The following is a 10245-nucleotide window of genomic DNA, read 5'->3' on the forward strand; positions in this document are numbered from 1 at the left end:
GATTTGAGACCTAAAGGTGGCCACACATTAGTCAGCTAAGTCCCATATCAAAAACAAAATGAAAAAGGAAGAGATTTTGTGATTCGAATAGCACAGACTTCAGAAACTGAATGCTCAGACATAACTCCTACATTTTTCTTTAAGAGATCATCACCATGTTTATGGCTTTCAGGCAGTAGTCTATATATCAGTGTGTTATTAATCAAAGAGTGCAGTCCCTACCATGAACTTGGATCAGATACCATAAGCATTAACTTTGCCTTTCCCCCAAAGAATCATTTTATTTTGAAGTATTAGGCAGTTAAGGCACATTTTAACAAAAACTTATCATATACTCAGCTTAAAAATGGAAGCTCCACCTAGTTACAATAATATATATATACTTAAGTAATGTGTCATTTACCAGTTAGGCAAAACATCTGTATCTTGAGGATAAAGTCACTTTTGCAAAGTGATTCTTTATTTTCTTATTCAAAAAGAAACATTGTGTAAAAAATATTAAAGAATTATATTTGTAAGAATAACCTCCAGGTACCATGTTGGCAGAGGTCCAACAGATTATATAGGTCTGGAAATTAGGGAAATAGACTTCCCTGGAGCTCTGGGTTCTTACCCAGTGTTTCTGAGTAGGAATCATGAAGAAGGACATTAGAGTACCTTCATGATTTTTAGAAATTTCCTTCCAAGATACATGGATCCTTGGGAGGAATCAAACCTTAAACCCCACTCAGCTACCATCTTAAACTTGTAGTTTCCATCCTCAAAGGAATAGGACTTGGGGAAGAATGGAAAAGGAGAATGTATTGAGTATTCTAATGCAATGCACATTTGTTGCAGGAAGGGGGTCCCAGCAACAAAGAAACTGAGATGCAGAAAAGTTAAATAATTTGCCTAAAGTCAAGAGGAACTTAAGTGGTAGATCTTCCCAAAAGGTAGCTGTCATTAGTCAATTCTCCAAAATCAAGATGATCTCCAATTTTTGGATTTCTGCCTCTGAAAGTGAACTTGCTCAGTCATGTCCAACTTTTTGCGACCCCATTGACTGTAGCCCGACCAGGCTCCTCTGTCCATGGGGATTTTCCAGGCAAGGATACTGGAGTGGGTTGCCATTTCCTTAACTCTAAATGCTCAATGAAGCTATTCCTGAACTTGGAATGTCCTCGTACTATCCTCTTGGCCCACTTAAATCCTACCTAACTCGCCCCTTCTCTGAATATTTGTATCTTCCCTAAACAGCATAGTTCAACCTCAAATTGTAAACTAGTTATATTTAGCACATACTGTTTCTTTTCCATGCATCAGTCATATCTCACCATAGTATTTCTCCAAATCTATAACTAAAATTCAGCAAATTTAGATTAATGGAAAAAAAAATACTAGTTTTCAGAGGAGACTGTCAAAAAATGACAATATAATTGGGAAGTTGGCACATATAGTTGGGAAGTACATTTATACTTGTAAAGTACACTTGTAAAGTACAGTAAGTATACTTATTGAAAAGTACAGAAAGAGAAGTAGGGAAACGTGGGTTGAATATGTCCCTCAAAAATTCATCTGCTGAGGTCCTAACTCCCCCAGCATACATCAGGATGTAATGTTACTTGCAGGTAAGGTCTTTACTCAAGTAATCAAGTTAAAAAGAGCTCATTAGTATTAGTCTTAATCCATATGGCTGGTTTTGTTAGGAAAAGGGAAAATCTGGAGGCAACCTCACACACAGAATGCCATACAAAGATGAAGACAGAAATTGGGGTGATGCTTCTACAGGCCAAGGAGTGCCAAAGGTGAGTGGCATGGAACCTATCCTCTCTCACAGCTTTCTGAAGGCATCAATCCTCTTGGCACCTTGATCTCCAACTTCTAGCTTTTAGAACTGTGAGACTATAAATTCCTGTTCTTTAAGTCCCCAGTTTGTGATGCTTTGTTATGGTAACTTTAGCAAAGTAATACAGGAAATAAGGGAAGAAGGTGTTGGATAAATCACACAGTGAGATGTCACATTTAAAAACTGTTAGGGGAGGACTTCTCTGGTGGCTCAGTGGTAAAGAATCCACCTGTCAATGCAGAAGACACGGGTTCAATCCCTAATCGGGGAAGATTTCACATGCCATGGAGCAACTAAGCCTGTGTGCCACAAGAGAAGCCACTGCAATGCGAAGGCCACGCACTGCAACTAGAGAGTAGCCCCCACTTGCCACAATTGGAGAAAAACCCACACGGCAGTGAAGACCCAGCACGGCCAAAAATAAATAAAAATTTGTATTGAAAGAAAACTGTTAGGGGAGTGAACAGGGATACCTGTTTATTAAGGCCCAATAAAGCCTTGCTTCCCTGGTGGCTCAGATGGTAAAGAATCTGCCTGCAATGAAGGAGAGCCAGGTTCAATCCCTGGATTGGGACGATTCCCTGGAGAGGGGATTGGCTTCTCACTCCAGTACGCTTGCCTGGAAAAGTCCGTGGACAGAGGAGGCTGGCAAGCTACATAAGAGTCCATGGGGTCGGAAAGAGTCAGACACGACTGAGTGATTAACACTTGAAAAAAAAACAACCTGTTAGGAAAGTGTAGTCTACTATAACAAAGGATGACAACACTTGTTACTGATCTTCTTGGGAGCCAGGAGGGTAGGGAATGTGTACAACACAATTGGCTTAAAGTACAATAATTAATTGAAGGCTTTTTCACGGGATTGCTTTCAGGTGTTTTAAATCTGTCTTTCACTGTGCATATTTTTAACCCAGTTTTTAAAGAGAAACCTGTATGTTAAATATTTGATGAATGTGTTACAAATTTGGCGTTATGACATTAATGGGTCCCACCACTTCATGGCAAATAGATGGGGAAAAAGTAGAAATGGTGGCAGATTTTATTTTCTTGGGCTCCAAATTCACTGCAGACAGTGACTGCAGCCGTGAAATTAAAAGACACTTGCTCCTTGGAAGAAAAGCCATGACAAACCTAGACAGAGTATTAAAAAGCAGAGACATTACTTTGCTGACAAAGGTCCGTATAGTCAAAGCTATGAATTTTCCAGTAGTCATGTATGGATATGACAGTTGGATCATAAAGAAGGCTGAGCACCAAAGAATTGATGCTTTCTAACTGTGGTGCTAGAGAAGACTCTTGAGAGTCCCTTGGACAGTAAGGAAATCAAACCAGTCAATTATAAAGGAAATCAATCCTAAATATTCATTGGAAGGACTGATGCTGAAGCTCCAATACTTTGGCCACCTGATGTGAAGAGCCAACTCACTGGAAAAGACCCTGATGCTGGGAAAGACTGAGGGCAAGAGGAGAAGGGAGCAACAGAGAATGAGAGGGCTGGATGGCATCATGGACTCAATGGACATGAGTCTGAGCAAATTCTAGGAGGTAGGAAAGGTAAGGAGAAGGTAAGGACAGGGAAGTCTGGCTGCAGTCCATGGGGTCACAGTCAGACACAACAACTGAGCGACTGAAAAACAACAAAGCATGTGAGTTTTCTGGGTCATGTTTTTATGGGAAAGGCAATGTGTGCTCAATGTTGTTCTTACAACTTCTATTGACGCTGTCAGTAGTATCAGTTCACAGAAAGATTTATTTTTAAAACTGAGGCTCCATTATTACATAGTACTCTTATTTCCCCCCATTAGAACTTGGTAGACCAGGGACTTTTATATATCCAGGGGCTTTTATTTACTCTGTCATATAATCGTGTTTCAAATCCATCAACAGCCCTAAGCTTTTACTCAATGTCTGCTCCTGACAAAATATTTTCCATCTCCCCAATTTGTAGCACACCATATACAAATAAAACTGAAAGTATGTTTTAGCTTTATAATAGTATCTTTTTTCTTAAGAAAATTATACCATAGCCTTCCTAAAGCCTTTTATACAGAAATAATACCAATAACCGTATTTGATAACAAATAAGAAAATGAAGGCACTGGTCAGAAGATACTGACAATTTCAGAAAAAAATATATTGAAATATGTGTCATGAACAAAGGAAGCTCTTGTCCTTTGCTTTCAACTTTCAATGGACTCAGTTTTCAAAATAAATAGGAAAAAACTGCCTTGCCATATATTGCTCCAGAATTATTTATAAATTGCATACCCTGTTCTTCAAATTCCAAGTATTTCAAACGAAAGGAAATGTTTCAGATAATAGCTATACTTCACATAGCTTGGTATTGGGTACCCCAAAGGATTTGATTTCTATTATGAACACATTAATAATACACACAAAGGACATTATTTCCTCTGAAGTCTTCAAAGTACCCAACAATTATTAATTTACTACTATCATATAACAAGAAACAAAACTTTTAAAATTAGAACTGCCTAAAATTAGTGGTGCACTCAATATGCCAACAAATTTGGAAAACTCAGCAGTGGCCACAGGACTGGAAAAGGTCAGTTTTCATTCCAATCCCAAAGAAGGCAATGCCAAAGAATGCTCAAACTACCACACAATTGCACTCATCTCACACGCTAGTAAAGTAATACTCAAAATTCTCCAAGCCAGGCTTCAGCAATATGTGAACTGTGAACTTCCAGATGTTCAAGCTGGTTTTAGAAAAGGCAGAGGAACCAGAGATCAAATTGCCAACAACCGCTGGATCATCGAAAAAGCAAGAGAGTTCCAAAAAAACATCTGTTTCTGCTTTATTGACTATGCCAAAGACTTTGACTGTGTGGATCACAATAAACTGTGGAAAATTCTTCAAGAGATGGGAATACCAGACCACCTGACCTGCCTCTTGAGAAACCTGTATGCAGATCAGGAAGCAACAGTTAGAACTGGACATGGAACAACAGACTGGTTCCAAATAGGAAAAGGAGTTCGTCAAGGCTGTATATTGTAACCCTGCTTATTTAACTTATATGCAGAGTACAGCATGAGAAACGCTGGGCTGGAAGAAGCACAAGCTGGAATCAAGATTGCCAGGAGAAATATCAGTAACCTCAGATATGCAGATGACACCACCCTTATGGCAGAAAGTGAAGAGGTAAAAAGCCTCTTGATGAAAGTGAAAGAGGAGAGTGAAAAAGTTGGCTTAAAGCTCAACATTCAGAAAACAGATCATGGCATCTGGTCCCATCACTTCATGGGAAATAAATGGGGAAACACTGGCTGACTTTATTTTTGGTGGCTCCAAATCACTGTGGATGGTGATTGCAGCCATGAAATTAAAAGATGCTTACTCTTTGGAAGGAAAGTTATGACCAACCTAGATAGCATATTCAAAAGCAGAGACGTTACTTTGCCAACAAAGGTCCGTCTAGTCAAGCCTATGGTTTTTCCAGTGCCCATGTATGGATGTGAGAGTTGGACTGTGAAGAAAGCTGAGTGAGGAAGAATTGATGCTTTTGAACTGTGGTGTTGGAGAAGACTCTTGAGAGTCCTTTGGACTGCAAGGAGATCCAACCAGTCCATTCTAAAGGAGATCAGTCCTGGGTGTTCTTTGGAAGGACTGATGCTAAAGCTGAAACTCCAGTACTTTGGCCCCCTCATGCAAAGAGTTGACTCATTGGAAAAGACTCTGATGCTGGGAGGGATTGGGGGCAGGAGGAGAAGGGGACGACAGAAGATGAGATGGCTGGATGGCATCATCAACTCGATGGACGTGAGTCTGAGTGAACTCCGGGAGTTGGTGATGGACAGGGAGGCCTGGCGTGCTGTGACTCATGGGGTCGCAAAGAGTCTGACATGACTGAGCGACTGAACTGAACTGAATTGAAAATTAGTGGTTACTTATGGTCTGAAAAGGTAGTTCAAAGTGCCACTGGCTTTTCATCCAGCTGAGGCACGGAGCCCACCTTTTACTCCACAAGAAAATTCTCCCAACTTTCCAACTACATATTTTTCTCTTTTCTCCTTTTCTTATTCCTATCACTTATTTGATTTGGCTTTTCCTTCAGCTGGCTTGTGACACCCATTCAAAACTAGAGATTCCTCTGATATGTTCCCTCTTTTGCCACTTCCAATCACAAAACAGAAAACAAATCAAATGCTTCTCTGAAATAGCTCTTTAAGGAAAAAAATGGATATTTTTCATTATTAAACTCTGCAGTAAAGATTGTAGCATGTTGTCTGCAAACATTTATCAACACTGTTTGTATCTTAATTCCCAAGGTATAAACTTTTGCAAGGCAAGCTATGTTTAATTATAAAATACTTTAGACTCATAAAAAGTTAAAAAGCCAAAAAAAAACACTCATGTACTTACTATCCAACTTAACAATTTGGTTTTCAAAAAAATGCTGACATAGTTTTAAAATTTAAGCGTCTTTTGTGTAAGTTTTACTGTTTATATTATTGCTCATTTTCATTTTGTTTTTAAAGCTATAGCTTGTAAGTATACTTATATGCTGTTGCTTTGAAACACTATTTTTAATGTACCTTAATGGTATATTGTTGTCGTTTAGTCACTCAGTCACATTTAACTCTTTTATGACCCTATGGCCTATATCCTGCCAGGCTCCTCTGTCCATAGGATTTTCTGGGATCAGTGGAGTAGGTTGCCATTTTCTCCTCAGAGTATCTTCCTGACCCAGGGATCCAACCCGTGTCTCCTGCACTGCAAGAGGATTCTTTACCACTGAGCCATCATGGAAGCCCCAAAGGTACATTACAAACTGTATTACAAATTTCTAGATGGAAGTTACCTTTATTAAACCTCAAGAAACTGGGAAATACTCCATATGTCAGTGTATATATTTAGCAAGAAAAACAAATCTGTAGCTTTGATTAACATTCTCCAAAGAATCTCTGACTCTATCTTCACAAAACAAATGAACACTGAGCTAAAACAAAACATAACTTTATAAAAAAACTGGATAAAACCTGAAATAAAATACCCCTGACCTAATTTTTCCCATTATGAAAGCAGATTCCCCCACCCCACACAGAGTAATAAATGTTTATTACTTAAAAGAAAACCTTAATTTAACATAAAGGTCATTTTGCTATGATAAGAATATTATGGATATATATTATAAAAAGAACAACATAGTAAGTTTCTGAATTTTTTCTTCCCATAGGTAAAATCTTTCCAACCTCACAGTATAGTATACTTAATACTTGATAGTGTCTGGTAGTATAAATTTGTGATTCATGATGGTAAATATATCTGATGTAGCAAGCTCTGCATGAACTACTGGGACTTGGTTAAAATTTGTTATACACAGTGTATTGATACCCTGGCCGTTCAGTACTATAGCAATTAAGGATCCAAAAAGTATTTATTTTGAAAGATGAAAATGAAAAAGTCTTGCTTAAGGACAAAATAAATGGCAGTTAAAATATTTATTTCAAAATAAATAAGTGTTTAAACTTATTTTTTATAAAATGAAAAAGGAATTCAGATTTTCTTCTTTAATTTAGAGTAAAAATCAACCATCAAAAAAAGGCATAGAGGGTACACTTTTGGTAAGAAAATAAAAATAATGGAACATTTCAGTGAGTTACATAAAATGTTTCAGTCGTAGAGTAGTAACCTAGGTAAAACAGACATAATAAGCTACAGTTCCTCTTAGTCCTCAACACACATCTGCTACCCTTTGTTACAGCAAAAAGCAAAATTATGGTGTCAGAAATTCACCCAATGAAACTGTCCTCACACACTGCTACTTGTTTATACTTAGGAAATAACAGAAGTAGAAAAAGTAGCAATGATAGAAAAAGAGAAAAATGAGACTCAAGTCATAAATGTAAAACATACCCAGTATGAAACCTGGACACTACGATCAGTAGAGATGTTCAAATTCCAAATGCTTTCCTCACTCTTACTTTTCTGTAAAGTGCTCTAATCTCCAGCTGCTTCTGCTGTTGAATGTGAGATCCTTGAGGGTAGCAGGTCCTATCTATTCTCCTCAACACTGTACATGCAGTGCCCTGCACCGTGCCTGACACAAGGGAGAAACTCAATAAACACCATTCATGAAAACAAATACAAGAAAAGCCCGTGATCTGGGGACTGGGATGGGAGGTAGGAGTGGGGAATAGAAAACAGAACAAATAAAAGTGAAATAACACTTGTAAGAAGTCACACTGTCGTATCAGAATAAATTTAAGTAGAATGATACAGAGATTTTTATTTAATACTTGTTAAAGCTTCCCATTTTCTCATTTGAAAAGACCCTGATGCTGGAAAAGATTGAAGGCGGGAGAAGGGGATGACAGAGGATGAGATGTTTGGATGGAATCACCGACTCAATGGACATGAGTTTGAATAAGTTCCAGGAGCTGGTGATGGACAGGGCTGGGGTACTGCAGTCCATGGGGTCGCAAAGAGTCAGACATGACCAAACAACTGAACTGAACTGAAGGTTTCCCTGGTGGCTCAGACGGTAAAGAATCTGCCTGCAATGCAGGAGACCCAGATTCAACCCGTGGGTCAGGAAGATCTCCTGGAGGAGGGCACAGCAACCCACTCCAGTATTTTTGCCTGGAAAACCCCATGGACAGAGGAGTCTGGTGGCCTATAGTCCATGGAGTCGCAAAGAGTTGGATAAAACTGCAACTAACACTTTCTTTTCAAGGCTTCACTTAGCCTTAAATTCCAAAACAATTCCTAACAGTTTAATAGTAGCACTGAAGAATACTTTTCAGAAGCTCTTTAACTTGCTATTATTTTGTAAAAACAAACAAAAAAACTTTGGAAAAGTATAATGAACTCATTCAGGCAAAAAGATACATGCATTAAAAAAATCCTGAGGGAACATGCGGTTTTCTCTGAGAACTGGAAAGCCTGATGCAAAAAGATGGGAACTTTTCTTTTTACTATATATGCTTTTGTACTGTGTAAATGTTATTTTTATAATTAATATGTATATTTTATAATAAAATACAAGAAAATGTCTAATTTTAAGTATTTTTAAAAGTCAAGAAGAAATTTAGAAATTACAATCTCCTGAGAATATATTGATGATTGATAATATTGGTTAATACGGTACTTCCTATTCTCCTTACTAAAATATGGAAGTACTGAAACAGACAGAAAATGAGATATACATTAATGTGATCCAAAGCAGGAAAATAATATTCATACTTAAGAAACAAAAAATTCCAAAAGCTAAAACTGCAAAGATCTAAGAAAAAGAAATGCAAAAAAGCAAAATGCCTGACTGAGGAGGCCTTACAAATAGCTGTGAAAAGAAAGGAAGCGAAAAGCAAAGGAGAAAAGGAAAGCTATACCCATTTGAACGCAGAATTCAAAAGAATAGCAAGGAGAGATAAGAAAGCCTTCCTCAACGTTCAATGCAAAGAAATAGAGGAAAACAATAGAATGGGAAACACTAGAGATCTCTTCAAGAAAATTAGAGATACCAAGGGAACATTTCATGCAAAGATGGGCTCAATAAAGGACAGAAATGGTAGGGACCTAACAGAAGCACAACATATTAAGAAGAGGTGGCAAGAATACACAGAACTATACAAAAAAGATCTTCATGACCCAGATAATCACGATGGTGTGATCTCTCACCTAGAGCCAGACATCCAGGAATGTGAAGTCAAGTGGGCCTTAGGAAGCATCACTACAAACAAAACTAGTGGAGGTGATGGAATTCAAGTTGAGCTATTTCAAATCCTGAAAGATGCTGTGAAAGTGCTGCACTCAATATGCCAGCAAATTTGTAAAACTCAGCAGTGGCCACAAGACTGGAAAAGGTCAGTTTTCATTCCAATCCCAAAGAAAGGCAATGCCAAAGAATGCTCAAACTACCGCACAATTGCACTCATCTCACACGCTAGTACAGTGATGCTCAAAGTTCTCCAAGCCAGGCTTCAGCAATATGTGAACTGTAGATTTCCAGAGGTTCAAGCTGGTTTTATAAAAGGTGGAGGAACCAGAGACCAAATTGCCAACATCCGCTGGATCATCAAAAAGCAAGAGTTCAAGAAAAACATCTATTTCTGTTTTATTGACTATGCCAAAGACTTTGACTGTGTGGATCACAATAAACTGCAGAAAATTCTGAAAGAGATGGGCATAACAGACCACCTGACCTGCCTCTTGAGAAACCTGCATGCAGGTCAGGAAGCAACAGTTAGAACTGGACATGGAACAATAGACTGGTTCCAAATAGGAAAAGGAGTACGTCAAGGCTGTATATTGTTATCCTGATTATTTAACTTATATGCAGAGTACATCATAAGAAACGTTGGGCTGGAGGAAGCACAAGCTGGAATCAAGATTGCTGGGAGAAATATCAATAACCTCAGACATGGAGATGACACCATCCTTATGGCAGAAAGTGAAG

Source organism: Bos mutus, chromosome 4 (genome assembly GCF_027580195.1).
Source record: "Bos mutus isolate GX-2022 chromosome 4, NWIPB_WYAK_1.1, whole genome shotgun sequence".
Classification (NCBI taxonomy): domain Eukaryota; kingdom Metazoa; phylum Chordata; class Mammalia; order Artiodactyla; family Bovidae; genus Bos; species Bos mutus.